This window comes from Pan paniscus, chromosome 2, assembly GCF_029289425.2.
Source record: "Pan paniscus chromosome 2, NHGRI_mPanPan1-v2.0_pri, whole genome shotgun sequence".
NCBI lineage: Eukaryota > Metazoa > Chordata > Mammalia > Primates > Hominidae > Pan > Pan paniscus.
In genome coordinates this window covers 66,202,728-66,227,991 of record NC_085926.1, presented here as the reverse complement: position 1 = coordinate 66,227,991, position 25,264 = coordinate 66,202,728, and the positions used below count along the sequence as shown (strand labels likewise).

Here is a 25,264-nt window from a genome sequence, read left to right as displayed (position 1 = left end):
CTATAAACACCTCAATGCAAACAAACTCGAAAATCTGTAAGAAATGGATATATTCCTGGACACATAAACCCTCCCAAGAATGAACCAAAAGGAATTGGAATCCCTGACTAGACCAATAACCTGTTCTGAAATTGAGGCAGTAATAAATAACTAAAACAAACAAACAAACAAAAAGCCCAGAACCAGATGGTTTTACAGCTGAATTCTACCAGAAATATAAACAGGAGCTGATACTCTTTCTTCTAAAAGTATTCCAAACAACTGAAAAGGAAGTGATCCTCCCTAATTCATTCTATGACGCCAGCATCATCCTGATACCAAAACCTGGCAGAGATACAACAACAAAAAACAAAACTTCAGTCCAATATCCCTGATGAACATCAATGTAAAAATTCTCAATAAAATACAGGCACACCGAATACAGCAGCACATCAAAAAGCTTATCCACCGCGATCAAGTCGGCTTCATCCCCAGGATGCACGGCTGGTTCAACATACACAAATCAATAAACATAATTCATCACATAAACAGATCCAAAAACAAAAACCACATGATTATCTCAATAGACACAGAAAAGGCCTTCAGTAAAACTCAACATCCTTTCATGTTATGTCTCAATAAACTAGGTATTGATGGATCATACCTCAAAATAATAAGAGCTATACAGGACAAACCCACAGCCCATATCATACTGAATGGGCAAAAGGTGGAAGCATTCCCTTTGAAAACCAGCACAAGAGAAGGATGCCCTCGCTCACCACTCCTATTCAACATAGTATTGGAAGTTCTGGCCAGGACAATCAGGCAAGAGAAAGAAATAAAGGATTCAAACAGGAAGAGAGGAAGTCAAATGGTCTCTGTTTGCAGATGACATGATACTCTTTCTAGAAAACCCCATTGTCTCAGCCCACAAGCTTCTTAAGCTTTTAAACAATTTCAGCAACGTCTCAGGATACAAAATCAACATGCAAAAGTCACAAGCATTCCTATACACGAACTACAGGCAAGCAGAGAGCCAAATCATGAATGAACTCCCATTCACAATTGCTACAAAGAGAAAAAAATAACTAAGAATACAGCTAGCAAGGGACGTGAAGGATCTCTTCAAGAAGAACTACAAACCACTGCACAAGGAAATCAGAGAGGACACAAACAAATGGATAAACATTCCATGCTCATGGATAGGAAGAATCAGTAACACAAAAATGGCCATACCACCCTAAGTAATTTATAGATTCAATGCTATTTCCATTAAACTACCATTAACATTCTTCACAGAATCAGAAGAAACTATTTTAAAATTCATATGGAATGAAAAAAGAGCTCATACAGCCAAGACAATCCTAAGCAAAAAGAACAAAGCTGGAGGCAACATGCTACTGGACTTCAAAATATACCGCAAGGCTACAATAACCCAAACAGCATGGTACTGCTACAAAAACAGACACATAGACCAATGGAATAGAATAAAGAACTCAGAAATAAGATGGCACATCTACAACCATCTGATCTTTGAGAAACCTGACAAAAACAAGCAATGGGGAAAGGATTCCCTATTTAATAAATGGTGCTGGGAGAACTGGCAAGCCATATGCAGAAAACTGAAACTAGACCCCTTCCTTATATAAAAATTAACTCAAGATGGATCAAAGACTTAACTGTAAAACCCAGAACCATAAAAACTCTAGAAGAAAATCTAGGCAATACCATTGAGGACACAGGCACAGGCAAAAGTTTCATCACAAAATCGCCAAAAGCAATAGTAACAAAAGCAAAAATTGATAAATGGGATCTAATTAAACTAAAGAGCTTCTGCACAGCAAAAGAAACTATCATCAGAGCAAACAAGCAACCTACAGAGTGGAAGAAAATTTTTGCAATCTATCCATCTGACAAAGGTCTAGTATCCAGAGTCTACAAGGACCTTATATTTACATGAAAAACAAACAAACAAACAAACAAACAGGGGGATCTGGCAAGATGGCTGAATAGGGACAGCTCCGGTATGTAGCTCCCAGCAAGGCCAAAACAGAAGGCAGGTGATTTCTGCATTTCCAACTGAGGTACCCAGTTCATCTCAATGGGACTGGTTAGACAGTGGGTGCAGCCCACAGTGGGCAAGCAGATGCAGGGTGGGGTGCTGCCTCACCCGAGAAGCACTAGGGGCCAGGGAACTACCTCCCCTAAACAAGGGAAACCTTGAGGGACTGTGTCATGAGGAATGGTGCATTCCAGCCCAAATACTATGCTTTTCCCACAGTCTTCGCAACCCACAGATGAGGAGATTCCCTCTAGTGCCTATGCCACCAGGGTCTTGGGTTTCAAGCACAAAACTGGGTGGCTGTTTGGGCAGAGCTAGGTGCAGGAGTTTTTTTTTTGTTTTTTTTTTTTGTTTTTTTCTTCGTACCCCAGTGACACCTGGAACCCCAGTGAGACAGAACTGTTTACTCCCATGGAAAGGGGGCTGAAGCCAGGAAGCCAAGTGATCTTGCCCAGTAGGTCCCACCCCACAGAGCCCAGCAAGCTAAGATCCACTGGCTTGAAATTCTTGCTGCCAGCAAAGCATTCTGAAGTCGACCTGGGGTGATTGAGTTTGGTTAGGGGAAGGGCATCCACCATTACTGAAGCTTGAGTAGGTGGTTTTCCCCTCACAGTGTAAACAAAGCTGCGGCGAAGTTCGGGCTGGGCAGAACCCACTGCAAAGCCACCAGAGCCAGACTGCCTCTCTAGACTGCCTCACTGGGCAGGGCATCTCTGACAGAAAGGCAGCAGCCCCAGTCCGGTGCTTATAGATAAAACTCCCATCTCCATAAGACAGGGCACCTGGGGGAACAGGCAGCTGTGGGCACAGCTTCAGCAGACTTAACTGTTCCTGTCTGCCAGCTCTGAAGAGAGGAGCGGATCTCGCAGCACAGCACTTGAGCTCTGCTAAGGGACACACTGCCTCCTCAAGTGGGTCCCTGACCCCCATGCTTCCTGATGGGGAGACACCTCCCAGGAGGGTTCAACAGACACCTCATAAAAAAGAGCTCCAGCTGGCATCTGGTATGTGCCCCTCTGGGATGAAGCTTTCAGAGGAAGGAGCAGGCAGCAAGCTTTGCTGTTCTGCAGCCTCTGGTGGTGATACCCAGGCACACAGGGTCTGAAATAGACGTCCAGCAAACTCCAGCAGACCTGCAGCAGAGGGGTCTGTTAGAAGGAAAACTAGCAAACATAAAGCAATAACATCAACAAAAACAAAAAGGACACCCACGCAAAAACCCTATCCAAAAGTCATCCACGTCAAAGATCAAAGGCAGACAAATCCATGAAGATGAGGAAAAACCACCAAAAAAAGGCTGAAAACTCCAAAAACCAGAATACCTCTTCTCCAAACGATCACAACTCCTCACCAGCAAGGGAACAAAACTGGGCAGAAAATGAGTATGAAAAACTGACAGAAGTACACTTCAGAAGGTGGGTAATAACAAACTCCTCGGAGCTAAAGGAGCATGTTCTAACCCAATGAAAGCAAGCTAAGAACCTTGATAAAAGGTTACAGGAACGGCTAACTAGAATAACTAGTTTAGACATGAACATAAATGACCTGATGGAGCTGGAAAACACAGCACGAGAATTTCGTGAAGCATACACAAGTATCAATAGCCGAATCGATCAAGCAGAAGAAAGGATATCAGAGACTGAAGATCAACTTAATGAAATAAAGTGTGACGACAAGATGAGAAAAAATAATGAAAAGGAATGAACAAAGCCTCCAAGAAATATCAGACTATGTGAAAAGACCAAACCTACGATTGATTGGTGTACCTGAAAGTGACAGGGAGAATGGAACCAAGTTGGAAAACACACTTGAGGCTATTATCCAGGAGAACTTCTCCAACCTAGCAAGAAAGGCCAACATTCAAATTCAGGAAATACAGAGAACACCACTAAGATACTCCTCGAGAAGATCAATCCAAGACACATAATCATCAGATTCACCAAGGTTGAAAGGAAGGAAAAAATGTTAAGGGCAGCCAGAGAGAAAGGTCAGGCTACCTACAAGGTGAAGCCCATCAGACTAACAGCAGATCTCTCTGTAGAAACGCTACAAGCCAAAAGAGAGTAAAGGCCAATATTCAACATTCTTAAAGAAAAGAACTTTCAACCCAGAATTTCATATCCAGCCAAACTAAGCTTCATAAGCAAAGAAGAAATAAAATCCTTTACAGACAAGCAAATGCTAAGAGATTTTGTCACCACCAGGCCTGCATTACAAGAGCTCCTAAAGGAAGTGCTAAATATGGAAAGGAAAATCCCATACCAGCTACTGCAAAAACAACAAATTGTAAAGACCATTGACACCATAAAGAAACTGCATCAACTAATGTGCAAAATAAACAGCTAGCATCATGACAGATCGAATTCACACATAACAATATTAACCTTAAATGTAAATGGGCTAGATGCCCCAGTTAAAAGACACAGACTGGCAAATTGGATAGAGTTAAGACCCACTGGCGTGCTGTATTCAGGAGACCCATATCACATGCAAAGACACAAATAGGCTCAAAATAAAGGGATGGAGGAATATTTACCAAGCAAATGCAAAGCAAAAAAAAGCAGGGGTTGCAATCCTTGTCTCTGACAAAACAGACTTTAAACCAACAAACATCAAAAAAGACAAAGAAAGGCATTACATAACGGCAAAGGGGTCAATTCAACAAGAAGAGCTAACTATCCTAAATATATATGCACCCAATACAGGAGCACCCAGATTCATAAAGCAAGTTCTTAGAGACCTACAAAGAAACTTAGACTTCCACACAATAATAATGGGAGACTTTAACACCTCACTGTCAATATTAGCTAGATCAGTGAGACAGAAAATTAACAAGGATATTCAGGACTTGGACTCAGCTCCGGACCGAGGGGACCTGATTGACATCTACAGAACTCTCCACCCCAAATCAACAGAATATACATTCTTCTCAGCACCACACAGCACTGATTCTAAAATCAACCACATAAATGGAAGTAAAACATTCCTCAGCAAATGCAAAAGAATGGAAATCATAACAGTCTCTCAGACCACAGTGCAATCAAATTAGAACTCAGGATTAAGAAATTCACTCAAAACCGCGCAACTACACAGAAACAACCTGCTCCTGAATGACTATTAGATAAATAACGAAATTAAGGCAGAAACAAATAAGCTCTTCGAAACCAATGAGAACAAAGACACAACATACCAGAATCTCTGGGACACATTTAAAGCAGTGTTTAGAGGCAAATTTACAGCACTAAATGCACACAGGAGAAAGTGGGAAAGATCTAAAATCGACACCCTAACACCACAATTAAAAGAACTAGAGAAGTAAGAGCAAAAAAATTCGAAAGCTAGCAGAAGACAAGAAATAATTAAGATCAGAGCAGAATTGAAGGATATAGAGACATGAAAAACACTTTAAAAAAAAAAATCAATAAATCCAGGAGCTGGTTTTTTGAAAAGATTAACAAAATAGACCACTAGCCAGACTAATGAAGAGAGAAGAATCAAATAAACACAATAAAAAATGATAAAGGGGATATCACCACTAATCCCATAAAAATACAAACTACCATCAGAGAATACTATAAACACCTCTATGCAAATAAACTAGAAAATCTAGAAGGAATGGATAAATTCCTGGACACATACACCCTCCCAAGACTAAACCAGGAAGAAGTCGAATCCCTGAATAGACCAATAACAAGTTCTGAAATTGAGGCAGTAATTAATAGCCTACCAACCAAAAAGAGCCCAGATGGCTCACAGCCGAATTCTACCAGAGGTACCATTCCTTCTGAAACTATTCCAAACAACAGAAAAAGAAGGACTCCTCCCTAACTCACTTTATGAGGCCAGCTTCTTCCTGAAACCAAAACCTGACAGAGACACAACAAAAAAAGAAAATTTCAGGCCAAGATCCCTGATGAACATGGACGCGAAAATCCTCAATAAAATTCTGGCAAACCGAATCCAGCAGCACATCAAAAAGCTTATCCACCATGATCAAGCAGGCTTCATCCCTGGGATGCAAGGTTGGTTCAACATATACAAATCAATAAACATAATCCATCACATAAACAGAACCAATGACAAAAATCACATGATTATCTCAACAGATGCAGAAAAGGCTTTCAATAAAATTCACCTTCATGCTAACCACCCCTTCATGCTAAAAACACCCAATAAACCAGGAACAGTTATGGAATATATGGAATAGTTATGGAATAGTTATGAATAGTTATGGAATAGTTATGACAAACTCATAGCCAGTGTCATACTCAATGGGGAAAAGCTAGAAGCATTAACTTTGAAAACCGGCACAACAGAAGGCTGCCCTCTCTCACCACTCCTATTCAACATAGTACTGGAAGTTATGGCCAGGGCAATCAGGCAAGAGAAAGAAATAAAGGGTATTCAAATAGGAAGAGAGGAAGTCAAATTCTCTCTGTTTGCAGTTGACATGATTGTATATTTTGAAAACTCCATCATCGCAGCCCCAAATCTCCTTAAGCCGATAAGCAACTTCAGCAAAGTCTCAGGATACAAAATCAATGTGCAAAAATCACAAGCATTCCTACATACCATTAACAGACAATCAGAGAGCCAAATCATGAGTGAACGCCCATTCACAACTGCTACAAAGAGAATAAAATACCTAGGAATACAACTTACAAGAGATGTGAAGGACCTCTTAAAGGAGAACTACAAATTACTGCTCAAGAAAATAAGAGAGGACCCAAACAAATGGAAAAACATTCCATGCTCATGGATAGGAAGAATCAATATCATGAAAATGACCATACTGCCCAAAGTAATTTATAGATTCAATGCTACCCCCATCAAGCTACCATTGACTTTCTTCACAGAATTAGAAAAAAACTACTTTAAATTTCATATGGAACCAAAGAAGACCCGTATAGCCAAGACAATCCTAAGCAAAAAGAACAAAGCTGGAGGCATCATGCTACCTGACTTCAAACTATACTACAAGGCTACAGCAACCCAAAACAGCAGGGTACTGGTACCAGAACAGATACATAAACCAATGGAACAGAACAGAGGCCTCAGAAATAACACCACACATCTACAACCATCTGCTCTTTGACAAACCTGACAAAAACAAGCAGTGGGGAAAGGATTCCCTATTTAATAAATGGTGTTGGGAAAACTGGCTAGCCATATGCAGAAAACTCAAACTGGATCCCTTCCTTATACCTAATACAAAAATTAACTCAAGATGGAAGACTTAAATGTAAGACCTAAAACCATAAAAACCACAGAAGAAAACCTAGGCAATACCATTCAGGACGTAGGCATGGGCAAAGACTTCATGATTAAAACACCAAAAGCAACGGCAACAACAGCCAAAATTGACAAATGGGATCTAATTAAACTAAAGACCTTCTGCACAGCAAAAGAAACTATCATCAGAGTGAACAGGCAACCTACAGAATGGGAGAAAATTTTGCAATCTATCCATCTGATAAAGGGTTAATATCCAGAATCTACAAGGAACTTAAATAAATTTACAAGAAAAAACAAACGACCCCATCAGAAAGTGGGCAAAGGATATTAACAGACACTTCTCAAAAGAAGACATTTATGCGGCCAACAAACAAATGAAAAAAAGCTCATCATCACTGCTCATTAGAGAAATGCAAATCAAAACAACAATGAGATACCATCTCACTCCAGTTAGAATGACGATCATTAAAGAGTCAGGAAACAACAGATGCTGGAGAGGATGTGGAGAAACAGACACCTTCATACTGTTGGTGGGAGTGTAAATTAGTTCAACCATTATGGAAGACAGTGCGGCAATTCCTCAAGGAACTAGAACCAGAAATAGCATTTGACCCACCAATCCCATTACTGGGTATATACCCAAAGGATTATAAATCATTCTACTATAAAGGCACACACACACATATGTTTACTGCAGCACTATTTACAATACCAAAGACTTGGAACCAACCCAAATGCCCATCAATGATAGACTGGATAAAGAAAATGTGGCACATACACACCATGGAATACTATGCAACCATAAAAAAGTATGAGTTCATGTCCTTTGCAGGGACATGGATGAAGCTAGAAACCATCATTCCCAGCAAACTAACACAGGAAAAGAAAACCAAACACCATATGTTCTTGCTCATAAGTGGGAGGTGAACAATGAGAACACATGGACCCAGGGAGGGGAACATCTCACACTGGGGCCTGTTGGGGGTTGGGGGCAAGGGGATGGATAGCATTAGGAGAAATACCTAATGCATGTGGGGCTTAAAATCTAGATGACAGGTTGATGGGTGCAGCAAACCACCACGGCACATGTATACCTATGTAACAAACCTGCACGTTGTGCACATGTATCCCCAGAACTTAAAGTATTAAAAAAGAAAAGAAAAAAGAGAGAGACAAGAAAAAGAAAAACAACCCTATGAAAAAGTGGGCAAAGGACATGAAAAGACACTTCTCAAAAGAAGACATTCATGCAGCCAACAAACGTAAGAAAAAAAGCTCAACATCACTGATTAGAGAAATGAAAATCAAAACCACAATGAGATACCGTCTCACGCCATTCACAATGGCAATTATTACAAAGTTAAGAAACAGACCAGGCGCAGTGGCTTACGCCTGTAATCCCAGCACTTTGGGAGGCCAAGGTGGGTGGATCACAAGGTCAGGAGTTCGAAACCAGCCTGGCCAGGATGGTGAAACCTTGTTTCTACTAAACAAAAAATTAGCTGGGCATTGTGGTGCACACCTGTAGTCCCAGCTACTCGGGAGGCTGACGCAGGAGAACTGCTTGAAATTGGCAGGCGGAGGTTAAAGTGAGTCATGTTAGTGCCACTGCACTCCAGCCTAGGCAACAGAGCGAGACTCCATCTCAAAAAAAAGAAAAGAAAAAGAAAAAAAGAAAGAAACAATAGATGCTGGCAAGGTTGCGGAAAGACAGGAATGCTTTTACACTGTTGGTGAAAATGTAAATTAGTTCAACCATTGTGGAAGATGGGGTGGCAATTCCTCAAAGAGCAAGAACCAGAAATACCATTTGACCCAGCAATCCCATTACAGGGTATATGCTCGAAGGAATATAAATCATTATATTACAAAGACACACGCACATGTATGTTCACTGCAGCACTATTCACAATAGCAAAGACAAGGAATCAACCCAAATGCCCATCAACGATAGACTGGACAAATAAAATGTGGCACATATATACCATGGAACACTACCCAGCCATAAAAAGGAACAAGATCACGTCCTTTTCAGGGACATGGATGGTGCTGGACACCATTATCCTCAGCAAACTAATGCAGGAACAGAAAACCAAATACCACATGCTCTCACTTGTAAGTGAACAATGAGAACACATGGACACAGGGAGGGAAACAACACACTCTGGGGCCTTTCACAGGGTGGGGTGGGGGGAAGGGGAGCATTAGGAAAGATGGCTAATGCATGCTGAGCTTAATACCAAGGTGATGGGTTGATAGGTGCAGCAAACCACCATAGCACATATTTACCTATGTAACAAAGCTGCATACCCTACATATGTATCCTGGAGCTTAAAAATTAAAATGAAATAAATAAATAAAAGTCCTTCAATCCCTAATATAAAAAATTTGATATCTGTTAACATCACCTTTTAAAATCCTAACCAGGAATTCCATTTTTTATAACACTGATTAAATTACATAATGTTACTCTTAGAGAAACACCTTAGAAGAAAAATAGCAGATCCATTTGAGATAAAAGACATGTTCTCCTGTTGTCTATAAATTATAGCAATGTACTTAGTAACAGAAAAGAAATCCATTTCCTGAATTTAGACGCTGCTTCTCCCAACTTCTCACAACCATGAGAACACCAAAGAAAGGCATGAGAAACTAACAAACTATAATGAGCGTGTACATTATTATTTGAGGGGAGTGGGATGCAGATCATTTAGAAATGCTTTCGGCTTTTGACAGCTCCAAGTGTAAAAATTCAGTTCCTAGAAAACTGTCAGTTGCTAATAAAGAATCTCAGAACTCTAACAAGTGATACTACCGTGTCATAAAAAATAAATCACAAGATATACTTTTTGGTGACAAAATCTTTTGAGTTTCTTAACATTATGGGGTAAAATGGTTGTGAGTTTATCAGGTCTTTTTGGCCCTATAAATCATAGTACATGTTATAAGTCATCCTCTTAATACTAATGTATCAATTTTTATCACAATTCATTTGGTAAACAGGATAATTCTGCAAAGTATTGAAAATTGCAAAGTTCTGAGCCAGCAACAAATTAGATTTCCACCCACATGGTGGTTAATCAGTCCCATGTACAGAGAGAAAGGAAACTGGATATAATGATTCTAAAAGCATTTTAAAGAATGTATCAGTGAACAACGAATCCTCAATGCCTGACACCCCGATGGTTTCCTGAAAGCACCAGTGAACCATGCAGCGTAGCATGTTCAGCAATCAGAGGTTGTTACAGAGCTTACCAGTATAACAGCATGTATACAAGCCACACACAACAACTCACAGAAGCTCAGAAGCCACCCCACACCTTTGACTCTAATCCTCCTCCTGCAAAAATAGAAGAAAAAATATGACAACAGACATGTGAACACAAAACTGAAACTGAACAGAAAAGGGAAGATGTTAGCTTAGATATGAGACATAAGAAAAAGTATGCTCCAGAATCTTTTTAAATCAAGAGGCATTGTGGGAGGTCCCCAAGATTCCCACTCCCTGATGTACCTGTCCTGCATAATCCTCCCCCATCCAGTGTGGATGGGACCGTGAACAGGACAAAGAAAAGTCCTGTGACGAAGTTACATTTAATGAGAAACATGAATGGATTCTGCAGATTTAATTAAGTTCCCCCATCAGTCGGTTCTGAGTTTATCAAAAGGGAAATTATCGTGGATGGGCTTGACTTCAAAGGTGAGTTCTTAGAAAAACCAGCCCCTTCCTAACAAGATCTGAAGTGTGAGAGATTCTCCTGCTGGCTCTGAAGAAATAAAATTTCATGTTGTAAAAGGGGCTATGGAGGGGGCCACATGGCAAGGACCTGAGAGCAGCCTCTAGAAGTCAAGTGTGGTCACCATCCAATCGCTAACAAGAAACAGGACCCTCAGTCATACTGCCACAAGGAAATGCCATCTGCCAACCACCCTGTGCATTTGGAAGAGGACCCTAGCCTCAGATGAGATCACAGTCCCTGCAACACCTTGACTGTCACTGTGTGAAACACTGAACGGAGAACTCAGCCACGCGGTCCTCAGACTGCTGCTGTAAAGACCCATGAGATCATCAATAAATGTCACCTTAAACCACTAAAGTTGTGGTAATTCATTACACAGCAACAGAAAGCTAACAATCATCTACTGCACCTCTAGACATTCCCCTAAGTGATCCTGATGTTACATGACACTTGAAGTTACTCATTTCAATGGAGTGAAAAATGTGGGACATTCTAGTTAAGTGATCTTGACTGGCAGTTAAAGTTTCAGAAGTCCTACAATATTTTCTGACTTACAGCCTAATCTTACCTGGAAGGCATCTTGCTGATTATCTGATCCAGCCACCTCACTTTTAGCCAAGACTAAGAGAGGGAGCTAGCCTCCCCAGGTTCACAGGGCTAATGAGCAGCAGAGGACGAGCCACAGCCCAGTTACTCCAACAGTCAGCTGTTCCCAGAAGTCTTTCCTTAAAGGTGGCTGCGCCTTAAAGATACTTGCAGTTGTGCTTGACTAGAGAGGGGGAGAGAAGTATATCTCCTCTCTGATACTGTAGTAAAATGGCCATAAAATAAATACGGAATGCTTTAGAAAAGTGGAGTATAAAGCCAATATTTCAAAGGATTCAAAGACTAAAAGCAGCATTAAAGATGTCAACAGTGACTAGACCATGATAACTACTGTATTATAATGTCTTCTGCGTCTTTCAACCTCCCAGGGGACATTTAAATTGTCACTACTCACGGGAGGTGCTCCTGGCATCTAGTGGGTAGAGGCCAGGGATGCTGCTACACAGCCTGGAATGCTAAGGGGGGTCCCCCATGGACACAATCCACAGCCCCTTAAACTCTGCTCTAAGGCATCAGTTATCTCTCTTTATCCCTGCTGACTCCCTAGCACTGAGACACTGAACACATGGCGTGCACCACCTGTGCTCCCTTACACACACAGAAGGCAAAGCTCTCCCATATCTCAATTTTCTTTGGCTTGGGCTTTAATCACTCTTCTTTGGTTTGAACTTAAATACGGGCTAACCTTTTCACCAAGTTGTATCTAGCTCTAATACACAAGCACACCTGCCCAGCTCAATGTTCCTTCTGACAGACAAAGCCAAAACACTATTATGCATACTTGATTTTAACTAATGTATGTTTTACACATGGATCAAAATCTGGTGACCTATCAGCAAAGGCCTAGTGGAGTATGAGTGTGCAGAACACATAGTGGAGAACCGCTGCTTACTCTAAACTGCTGGCAGCAAATAAGTATTACATGACCCAAACAAATGATATCGATGACTAGAATGAGAAAAGTGTCAAAACAACAGGAAGTGGCAGGGACTCCGATGACATGGAGAGCAGTTTCTGTCAAAACAAGCAGCTGCTACTGTGTTCTAGACAATTACTGCCATGCAGAAATGTAGGCCCACTATGACCAGATACCCAGATTGTCCAAGAAAACTTAGATAACTGGAGTTGTATATGAAACCACTCAATTTTAACATGTTAGCTTGTAGTTTGCAAAAACCTTGAGTCCAACATTTTGGGCCACGTCTTTGAAATTTATGGTCTAGAGATTATAAGAGCAAATGAAGAGGTGCCGAGTGGGCAAATTCAGAGGGAGGAAGGTTCAGGATATACTCTGCACAACAGATGGAGTATTAGAGACACTGGGGATAAAGCTAAGTGATAGGCCTTGGATGAGGCCAACAAGTTTCAGAGGAGCTGCTAGTGATATTATCATCATTATCATCACAACAATAATCATAAATTATAACATTTATATAGGACTGTATTTCAGGCACTGTCCTAAGCACTTCATATGCAGGAACACATGTAATTTTCCCAACAACCTTATGAGGTTGGTATTATTGTTACTCTCATCTTACAGAGGAACAAAATAAGTCAGTTTAAATAACTTGCCTAAGGCCACATGGCTAAGTACTGGAGCTGAGATTTGAACCCAGATAGGCTACCTTCAGACTCCATGTTTCTAATTACCCCCGTCACAATTCTAATGCTTGTATCTGTAGGCTTTTAATTCTGTATCTCTCTGTAACTACATATAAAATATGTTTCATCCACCTAAGTTCTGAATGGTAACATGTAGATAGGAAAAGACTAAAACAATGCTTAAGGTACTCCGTCTAAACACGTATAGAAATGGAAGCATTCTTCCCAAATGAAAATGTTAGCCCCTGCTCTCTATAAATTATGTTGGCCTAGTAGGATTCAGTCCCTCTTGTTAAAGTTTTACTTTCTAATGACATTCTTGGCTTCTGCTTACATAAAAATACTAACAAACAGATGCAGAAGTCACACTCTCCGGCATGGAAGTCAAAAGGCATAGACAAATTGGTTGTGCCCTCCAACCAGAGTGGGAACTGTGGCAAACAATTCTAACGCCCATCAAAGATGCAAGGCATGAATTTGTCCTACACACTGTGGCAGCATTATTACTAAATTCCTTAAAAAGTCTGTATAAAAATCCGTAACAACTTGGCAAGCAAAATTACACTTCAAAGCAGCTAGTATGTAAATTAACTTCACATTTCACTTCATTTTAAAACAAGAGAACTTGCTATAATAAATTCAGGGAAACTGGCAATTTTGAGTTGAATACTAAAAAGAAAAGTAAATTTTCACCTTTACATGAGATCTACTATTTTTCATTCTTCATGAACCCTATCTTCCATTTCAGAACCCAATTCTTTGAGGACACAATGAGTTCTATCATCATTTTATTCTGGCAGGTCAAACATTGGTCCAATATTATAAAAATGCATAGACTTTATTGAGACATAAAAAGCAAAAAAGTATTTTCAATGCCGTAATTCCCAAATCTGCTTAGAAATCCAAACAAGTAATTTTTAAGTAGAATTTTAAATTGTGTTGGAAAAAACAAAAAACTCTGCATATACAGAAGCATACAGATTAACAAGTGAATGCAACAAGATACTAAAATATAATACATGTGTTAGCAATCATTTTGAAGAAAGCACTAAAAATATCAGTACTAGTCCACCTCCCTTTAATATATGCTACAGTCTAAAATATTTATATTTCCTTCTTTCTAGAAAATTATACTGCTCAAACTTTTTTTCATGAAGCAAAAAGGAAAAAGTCTCTCTCAAAATGCTATGCAAATATGCAGAAACCATGACATTATCCCTAGGAGGATGTATATAAATCCTTATTCTGTTATGGATCTTAAAAACAAAAAACGAGCATCAGCGACACCACCACCAAAGGACTCTTTAAGAAAGTACTTTTAAGATTTTAATTGTTCAAAATTGTTTAAGACAAATAGGAAAAGGTAATTTGAAATATATGCAAAGAACAAGAAATTTTACTTGTGGCTAATTCAATTATTTCCTTTGGAAAAGAATAAAGTTCAAATCATATTGCCAATGTCACTATAACTAAAATCTGACCATTACAAAAGGTCTCCCAAACTGCAGTCAATGGCCTGCTCACTTCAAGTAATATTGGTAATGGCTAAATTCCAGTATAACACTAAAAAAAAAAACAAAAAAAAACCTAGCCTAGAAGTCCACTGGAGTTCACTGTAACAGGATTTAAGCTATAATTAAATTTGATTAGCTTGGTTCAAACCTCAAGTTCAAAAGACTTATCAGCATGAATGGATGAAAAGCCCTTTTACACGGGCATTTTGAAAATATGAAAAGGGCTGACACAGCAAGCTTCAAAGACTTTAAAAGCAACTGACCCTTCCCAGAGCAAAGGAGAAACGCTAACAGCTGAAACTCAGATGCTGCGTGCAAAGAAAATAAAGTTCCAGATGGCTCAAAAGCCTGGTAGTTTATTAAATATTAAATACTATTATTTTTAACTGGATTTTTGCCCAGAGATAGCCAAATATGTCATCCATAAAATGTGAAAAAGCAGTACGATACCATCCCCTGAAAAACTGAAGCAAATAAATATTTTCTTTTTCAAAAACTACCCGCATGTGGAAGTTTCTCAAGGAGTTATACAAACAACCATGATGACAGTCAAACAATCAAGACGTTTAATAAAAAACAAAAACATCTATAACCTAAAAATCCAAATCAGTTTATTTCGAGACATTTAACTGTTACTCTATAAACACACACTTCATGCACACATACCCCCTTGGATCACATTATATTTTCATGCACGAAGAAAGGAGAAAAGTGAAAGAAGCAATAATAAATATGGACTACGGAACTGTGTTAGTGACTGGGGGTTAACATAGTTTTTACAAGTAGTTAAAAATTAGTATGAAAGGATTATATATACAAAAGTTTGTTTGCCAAGCACATTGGCTCACACTTATAATCCCAGCATTTTCGGAGGCTGAGGTGAGCAGATCACTTGAGGCCAGGACTTCAAGACCAGCCTGGCCAACATAGCAAAACCCAGTCTCTACTAACACAAAAATTAGCCAGGCATGGTGGCACACATCTGTAGTCCCAGCTACTCGGGAGGCTGAGATATGAGAATCGCTTGGAACCCAGGAGGCGGAGGTTGCAGCGAGTCGAGACTGTGCCACTGCACTCCAGCCTGGGTGACAGAGGGAAACTTTGCCTCAAAAAAAAAGTTTGCTGTATGTATTCTTTTAAATACATACATGGAAATGGGTGCATATACACGCACATCAAATGAACTGTATACATACATATATAAACATACACACAGTAACAAATGTATAAATAGGTACGTATTCATGTGTACACACACACACACACACACACACACAAACCAAGGGTCCCTTTTCAACAAAATAAAGTTAGTTAACTAAGTTTACACACTGAGTTTTTAGATGGCACCTTCGAGTGAGTTTTTATGTTAAAATTTTTCCCTTGTTAGCATACTGTTTCTATGTAACTTGGGATCTGGGGGAGGGAAAAGACTGTTTTTCATGAAATGGAAACAACCTATGCCAAATGAAGCAGGTGTGAGATATCTCAAAGATGAAAGCAATTCTCCAAATAGCAACGTCATCCTGTAATGCTTTCTTGACATGTACAATTTTGCTATTCCTCTTTTTGACATTTATTACAAAGTACTGTGTTTGTGATCTTTCCTAACACAGATCAGTAGTGTGACTGGTGCTCATTTCTAGCAGCTTTTAGCACTGAGGAAAAAGTCAATTCAACACTGATGTCACTTAAAATGGGTAAGAAATCCAGCTACAGCAGAGGCTGCTGTGCCCCTTAAATGCTCTTCTCTTAAGACACTTTCTTCACAAGCAAATTAATTCTTAATGTAATTCTTTTATTCTGAAAACTGTTTATTACAAATCATCAGTTTTGAAATAATTCAAAGTGATCTCCCACCAAAAAAAGAAAACCCCACAAAGAAATAAATCATATTTACTTTTCTGTCCATTAAAAATATGCTGAAGGTGACACAGATGTACCTCTCAGGAATTTCTCATTATATTAAAACTTATCCACAATTTATGACAAGGAGTTTTACTAGAGAAAATATTAATTTCACCAGCTTAGTAATAATATCCAACATTTCATTTTCCTCCTGATATACCTACCAAATGGTTTTGGTATTTAAGCTTTTCTTTTTTTCAAAACAGAAGAAGAAAATCTGTTAACTGAACTTTGTATCACCTAGTCCAGTGGTTCTCACACTTCAGAATGCATCAGAATCATGCAGAGGGTGTATAACACAAATTCTGGGCCTCACCCCAAGTTTCTGATTCAGAAGATCTCAAGTGGGGACTTAGATTCTGCATTTCTAGCAAGTTTCTAGGGAATGCAGCTGCTATTCGTGGAGGGACTGTACTTTGGGAACCAATGATCTACTCAGTATTTTCCTTCTTTTCATAATTTGCAAATTTGATAACGAGGAAATGATATGCTATATCCTTTAAAGACAGACAGCTTTTGAGAACTTAGAATTAAAGAGAAATTGACAAAAAGGAAATCTAATCTAAGGCACAGCACAGCCCTCAAAGATGATCTAGTCTAGGATTCAGCAAACTTTTCCTGTAAAGAGCCAGATAATAAATAGCTTAGGCTTTATGGTCCATACAGTCTCTGTTACAACTACTCAACTCTGCCACTGTTGTGTGAAAGCAGACAGACAATACATAAATGAAAGAAAGTGGCTGCATGCCAATAAAGCTTTATTAAAAAAACAGGCTGTAATCTGGATTAGGCCCACAGGTCATAGTTTACCAACTATTTTTTAAAAAAGGAAATCAATACCCAGAGAGATTAAACAACTTCAAAAGGCACAAGATAGTTAGTGGCAAAACTGCAACTAGACCTTCAGTGTCCTGATGTCTGATGTACTAAGGAAGCTACTGTTATAGTAATATTTTGATAAAGAACAGCCACAAATGGAATGCATTACAAAACCTCATGTAGCTTAATGATCAAAAAGAAAAAATGACTTTACTAAGCAAAAGAGCATCTCAGTTCTAGAATTAATGCCAGACATTCTTTATTTTATTTTATTTATTTATTTATTTTTTGAGATGGAGTTTCACTGTTGTTGACCAGGCTGGAGGGCAATGGCACGATCTCGGCTCACTGCAACCTCCACCTCCTGGGTTCAAGCAATTCTCCTGCCTCAGCCTCCCGGATAGCTGGGATTATACGCACCCACAACCATGCCCAGCTATTTTTTTTTTGTATTTTTAATAGAGATGGGGGTTTCATCATGTTGGCCAGGCTGGTTTTGAACTTCTGACCTCAGGTGATCCACCCGCCTCAGCCTCCCAAAGTGCTGGGATAACAGGCGTGAGCCACCGCACCTGGCTCAATGCCAAACATTCTTATTCTTATTATTACTTATAAATGGGAGGCTTCCACCATTGGACGACAATCTGGACTCTTGTCACATGGCTTCCTGCAGTCTACACTAGGTTGGAGCAGGGCCTACGACAATCAAGCCTTCTGTTCAGGGAGTGCGGAAAACAGAATCGAGGACTTCTCAGTTCTTACCCTCTTGGTCCTGCAACTTTCTCATCCCATCTGCCATCCATTTTATGCCATTCGTTAAAAAAATTCTTCCCAGTACTAAAATTATGGTTAAGAGCCAAAAGAGGTAGTAAACTATGAAACTTAAGTTAAAAACAATGTTTCTGTTCAAAGTTTTATTTTCATTCTAGTGATTAAATAATTATTAAGTTAAATATAATATTTAGCTAATAAAAGTAAAGCAGACATTTATCTTCACTACTTAGATAACTAAAAGTATACTATGCGTACACACACAATACATTCACATATGAACACATACTCCCTATGCTTTCATAGCTGCCAAAGCTTTTACTCTTAAAACTGATTATTTAAATAAGCAATATATTTTAGCAATAAATAAAGTAAATTTTATGTATGGCCTTACAACTATTTTATGACAGTTTTTTAAATAAAGCAAATGCATGCATATCAGGAAAATAAAATAACTTGATTTTAAGTATCCGAGATAAAGTTTTGAACATGTTTGATGTACTCTAAACCATGCATGGAAAAGCATCTGTTATTTACAGATCAAAGCAAACCTGAGTATCCTAAAACAACTAGAATGAAAAATTCCCAAATTTAATTTCATCCCTGTCCAAATGCTTCTTTGAACTAATAATTCAGAGAATTGGTCAGTATGTTGAACTAATTAGCATGCTTAATGCTTGCCAACTTTGATGGCTCCAATTCTTTATGAAATTTTTTTTTTTATTTTCCAAGACGGAGTCTTGCTCTGCCACCCAGGCTGCAATGCAATGGTGCAATCACGGCTCATTGCAACCTCCGCCTCCCGGGTTCAAGCTATTCTCCTGCCTCAGCCTCTTGAGTAGCTGGGATTACAGGTGCCTGCCACCATGCACAGCTAATTTTTGTATTTTTATTAAAGATGAGGTTTCACCATGTTGGTCAGGCTGGCCTCGAACTCCTGACCTCGTGATCCACCCATCTTGGCTTCCCAAAGCTGGGATTACAGGCGTGAGCCACCGTGCCCAGACAAGAAATGGAATTTAAAAAATAGTTTTAAAAACACACACATGGCCGGGCAAGGTGGCTTGCACCTGTAATCCCAGCACTTTGGGAGGCCAAGGCGGGCGGATCACGAGGTCAGGAGTTCAAGATCAGCCTGGCCAGCATGGTGAAACCTCGTCTCTATTAAAAATACAAAAAATCTTCGGGAGGCCGAGGTGGGCGGATCACGAAGTCAGGAGATCAAGAGCATTCTAGCTAACATGGTGAAACCCCGTCTCTACTAAACATACAAAAAATTAGCTGGGCTTGGTGGTGGGCGCCTGTAGTCCCAGCTACTCGGGAGGCTGAGGCAGGAGAATGGCGTGAACCTGGGAGGTGGAGCTTGCAGTAAGCCGATCGTACCACTGCACTCCAGCCTGGGCAACAGAGCAAGACTCCATCTCAAAAAAAAAAGAAAAACAAAAATACAAAAAATTAGACAGGTATGGTGGCACGCGCCTGTAATCCCAGCTACTCAGGAGGCTGAGGCAGGAGAATTGCTTCAACCCAGGAGGCAGAGCTTGCAGTGAGCTGAGATCTCGCCACTGCACTCCAGCCCAGCCAACAGTGCAGGACTCTGTCTTAAAAAAAACACACAAGCAAATTTGAGAAAATGCAAAGGCCATCCAAGTTGGCAAAATCATATATATTGAATAATGCCTCAAGATGCCTCAAAACATGAGTGATGCCTGTTTAATATCCTCTGAGTTACAAAATAGGTTGTAAATTGTTTTGGGGTTTTTGATTTGCATGAGATAAATCAACTTTTTAAATTCTGTATCCAACTAGTTTTTATGAGATTCAGCATACATCTAACTTTATTTTAATATAAAGAACAGCAGTAAAGTGTTTTTGGTAAGAAGTTAAGTTTATATTTTTTAATTGCAATGAGAGTAAATTCATTTGAGATCTTTTAAATGTAATCCTACAACTAAGAGCCAAAAGCAAAGTGGATTCTTTACTGTCCACAAACTTGAGCATCATGGTCATTTTTGCTACAAAGACTTTCCTAACAATTACGTGTGGTAATCAGTAAATGACCCATAGTAAATAGGTTACTACATAGTAGACAGAGTGTTAACTAGCTAATTACACCTTTTTTTTTGTCCTACTGCTACATGAATTTTTTTTAAAGTTCTATTTAATGCTGATATTCTAAGACTACTCATTTCTATAATTTATAAGAGAACATCATACAGAGCCTTCCAAACAAATTCCACCTTGACTCGCAATTTTATTTTCTCCCTCTAACTTGAGGAGTTATGCATGAAATAAATAAATAAATAAATAAATACTACATGACTATCTCAATAGACACAGAAAAGGCTTTCAATAAAATTCAACACCACTTCATGTTAAAAACTCAGTAAACGACATGATCATATATCTAGAAAACCCCATAGTCCCGGCCCAAAAGCTCCTTATGATGATAAACAACTTCAGCAGAGTCTCAGGATACAAAATCAACGTACAAAAATCACTAGCATTCCTATACACCGGCAAGCCAAGAGACCTATCGGGAATGAACTCCCATTCACAATTGCCACAAAAAGAACAAAATACCTAGAAATCCAGCTAACCAAGGAGGTGAAAGATACTACAAGGAGAACTAGAAAACACTGCTCAGAGGTATCAGAGATGATACAAGCAAATGAAAAAACACTCCATGCTCATGGGTAGGAAGAATCAATATTGTGAAAACGGCCACACTGCCTAAAGCAATTTATATAATAGATTCAACCCTATGCCTATTAAACTACCACTGACATTCTTCACGGAACTAGAAAAAAACTATTTCAAAATTCATATGGAACAACAACAAAAAAAGAGCCCAGGTAGCCAAGGTAATCCTAAGCAAAAAGAACAAAGTTAAAAGCATCACACTACCAGACTTCAAGCTCTATTACAGGGCTACAGTAACCAAAACAACGTGGTACTGGTACAAAAACACACACACAGACAAACAGAACAGAGAGCCCAGAAGTAAGGCCACACACCTACAATCATCTGCTCTTCAGCAACGGTGACAAAAACAAGCAATGAAGAAAGAAAGCATTTCCTATTCAATAAATGGTGGTGGAATGACTGGCTAGCCAAATGCATAAGATTGAAACTGGACGCCTTCCTTACACCATATATAAAAATTAACTCTAGATGATTAAAAACTTAAATATAAAACCTAAAAATATAAAATCCCCGGAAGACACCTAGGCAATACCATTCTGGACACTGGAACACAAAAAGATTTCATGACGAGGATGCCAAAGGCAATTGAAACAAAACCACAAATTGATGGGAACTAATTAAAGAGCTTGTGCACAGCAAAAGAAACTATCAACGGAGTAAACAGACAATCTACAGAATGGGAAAAAACTTTTGCAAAATATGAAAAAACCTCAATGTCACCGATCATTAGAGAAATGTAAATAAATCAAAACCACAATGACATGCCATCTCATACTTGTCAGAATGGCCATTATTAAAAAGTCAAAAAATAACAGATGCTGGCTAGGCTGGAGAGAAAAAGGAACGCACACAGTGTTGGCAGGAATGTAAATTGGTTCAACCATTGTGGACGACAGTATGGTGATTCCTTAAAGGCCTAAAATCAGAACTACCATTTGACCCAACAACTCCATTACTGAGTATATACCCAAAGGAATATTAATCCTTCTATCATAAAGACACATGCACACGTATGTTCACTGCAGCACTATTCACAACAGCAAAGACATGGAATCAACCTAAATGCCCATCAATAAAACACTGGATAAAGAAAATGTGGTACATATATACCATGAATACTATACAGCCATAAGAAAAAACATCACTTCCTTTGCAGGAATATGGATGATGCTAGAGGCCATTATCCTTTGCAAACTAATGCAGAAAGAGAAAACCAAATACCACATGTTCTCATTTATAATTGCGAGCTAAATGATGAGAACACATAGATCCACGGAGGGGAATAAGAGACACTGCAGCCTATCGGACGGTGGAGACTGGGAGGAGGGAGAGGATCAGGAAAAAAAAAAAAAAAAAACTAATGGGCACAAGATTTAGTACCTGGGTGGCAAAATAATCTGTACAACAAACCTCCATGACACAAGTTTCCCTACATAACAAACCAGTACATGTACCCCTGAACCTAAAGTAAATTTAAATTAAAAAAAAAAAAGAATTAACAAAAATCCCAACCCCAAAGGGGTGTTTTGTGCATATGATTTCATGAAGAAAGTCCAGGCTCAATGTTTGAGTACCATTCAAAGTACAAGTAAAAAATACTCCTTAAAGGCAGTTAAGCACACTTTTTAAAAATAACGCTTTCCGCACTGGCTTCGGCAGCACATATACTAAAATTGGAACAATATAGAGAAGATTAGCATGTGCCCTGTGCAAGGATGACATGGAAATTCGGGAAGCTTTCCACATTTTTAGAACTTCATGAAGTATACACAAGTATTAATAGCCAAATAGATCAAGCAGAAGAAAGGATATCAGAGACTGAAGATCAACTTAATGAAATAAAATGTGAAGACAAGATTAGAGAAAAAAAGAATGAAAAGGAACAAACAAAGCCTCCAAGAAATATAGGACTATGTGAAAAGACCAAACCTACGTTTGATTGGCACACCTCAAAGTGACGGGGAGAATGGAACAAAGTTGGAAAACACTCTGCAGGATATTATCCAGGAGAACTTCCCCAACCTAGCAAGAGAGGCTAACATTCAAATTCAGGAAATACAGAGAACACCACCAAGATACTCCTCGAGAAAGAGCAACATAATCGTCAAGATTCACAAAGGTTGAAATGAAGGAAAAAATGTTAAGGGCAGCCAGAGAGAAAAGTCGGGTTACCCACAAAGGGAAGCCATGAGACTAACAGTAGGTCTCTCTGCAGAAACCCTACAAGCCAGAGGAGAGTGGAGGCCAATATTCAACATTCTTAAAAGAATTTTCAACCCAGAATTTCAAATCCAGCCAAACTAAGCTTCATAAGCAAAGGAGAAATAAAATCCTTTATGGACAAGCAAATGCTGAGAGACTTTGTCACCACCAGGCCTGGCTTACGGGAGCTCCTGAAGGAAGCACTAAATATGGAAAGGAACAACTGGTACCAGCCACTGCAAAAACATACCAAATTGTAAAGACCGTCAACACTAAGAAGAAACTGCATCAATTAATAGGTTATTTTGCCCAGCATCGTAACAACAGGATCACATTCACACATAACAATATTAATCTTAAATGTAAACAGGCTAAATAACCCCAACTAAAAGACACAGACTGGCACATTGGATAAAGAGTGGAGACCCATCAGTGTGCTGTATTCAGGAGGCCCATCTCATGTGCAAGGACACAAATAGGCTCAAAATAAAAGGATGGAGGAATATTTACCAAGCAAATGGAAAGCAAAAAAAATCAGCGGTTGCAATCCTAGTCTCTGACGAAACAGACTTTAAACCAACAAACATGAAAAAAGACAAAGAAGGGCATTATGTAGTGGCAAAGGGATCAATGCAACAAGAAGAGCTAACTATCCTAAATACATATGTACCCAATACAGGAGCACCCAGATTCATAAAGCAAGTTCTTAGAGACCTACAAACAGACTTAGATGCCCACACAACAACAGTGGGAGACTTTAACACCAATTCTCAATATTAGACAGATCAACAAGACAGAAAATTAACAAGGATATTCAGAACTTGAACTCAGCTCTGGACCAAGGGGACCTAATAGACATCTACAGAACTCTCCACCCCAAATCAAAAGAATATACATTCTTCTGAGCAACACATCGCACTTATTCTAAAATTGACCACATAATTGGAAGTAAAACACTCCTCAGCAAATGTAAAACAATGGAAATCATCATAGTCTCTCAGATCACAGTGCAATCAAATTAGAACTCAGGATTAAGAAACTCATTCAAAACCGCACAACTACATGAAAACTGAACAACCTGCTCTTGAATGACTACTGGGTACAAAACGAAATTAAGGGAGAAATAAGTAAGTTCTTTGAAACTGATGAAAGCAAAGACACAACGTACCGGAATCTCTGGGACACAGCTAAAGCAGTGTTTAGACTCATATTTATAGCACTAAATGCCAACAGGAGAAAGCAGGAAAGATCTAAAATAGACACGCTAACATCACAATTAAAAGAACTAGAGAAGAGCAAACAAATTCAAACGCTAGCAGAAGACAAGAAATAACTAAGAGCAGAAATGAAGGAGATAGAGACACAAAAAACCCTCCAAAAACACAATTAATTTAGGAGCTGATGTTTTGAAAAGGTTAACAAAATAGACCACTAGCCAGACAAATAAAGAAGAAAAGAGAGAAGAATCAAACAGACACAATAAAAAGTGATAAAGGGGATATCACCACTGAACCCACAGAAATACAAACTACCATCAGAGAATACTATAAACACCTCTATGCAAATAAACTAGAAAATGTAGAAGAAATGGATAAATTCCTGGACCCATACACCCTCCCAAGACTAAACCAGGAAGAAGGTGAATCTCTGAATAGACCAATAACAGGCTCTGAAATTGAGGAAGTGATTAATAGCCTACAAACCAAAAAAGGCCCAGTACCAGACAGATTCACAGCCGAATTCTACCAGAGGTACAAAGAGGAGTTGGTACCATTCCTTCTGAAACTATTCCAAACAATAGAAAAAGAGGGGCTCCTCCGTAATTCATTTTATGAGGCCAACATCATCCTGATACCAAAACCTGGCAGAGACACAACAAAAAAATAAAATTTCAGGCCAATAACCCCGATGAACATGAATGTGAAAATCCTCAATAATATACTGGCAAACCGAATCCAGCAGCACATCGACAAGCTTATCCACCATGATCAAGTCAGCTTCATCCCTGGGATACAAGGCTGGTTCAACATATGCAAATCAACAAACGTAATCCATCACATAAACAGAACCATGACAAAAACCACATGATTATCTCAAATGATGCAGAAAAGGCCTTCAATAAA

General features: G+C 39.1%; 1 protein-coding gene, 1 non-coding gene and 1 pseudogene across 6 annotated transcripts in view; 1 reads left to right on the top strand and 2 right to left on the bottom strand.

Moving 5' to 3' along the window:
* The window catches only part of LOC103784982 (developmental pluripotency-associated protein 4-like), a 50,041-nt pseudogene extending 29,798 nt beyond the window's left edge, over positions 1-20,243 (bottom strand).
* The window catches only part of SLC25A26 (solute carrier family 25 member 26), a 189,088-nt gene that overhangs the window by 63,158 nt on the left and 100,666 nt on the right, over positions 1-25,264 (bottom strand). The gene's annotated exons all lie outside the window — the stretch shown is intronic.
* Positions 22,583-22,689, top strand: LOC112439354 (U6 spliceosomal RNA). Its single transcript, XR_003027652.3, has one exon. It is a non-coding gene; the product is annotated as a U6 spliceosomal RNA (small nuclear RNA).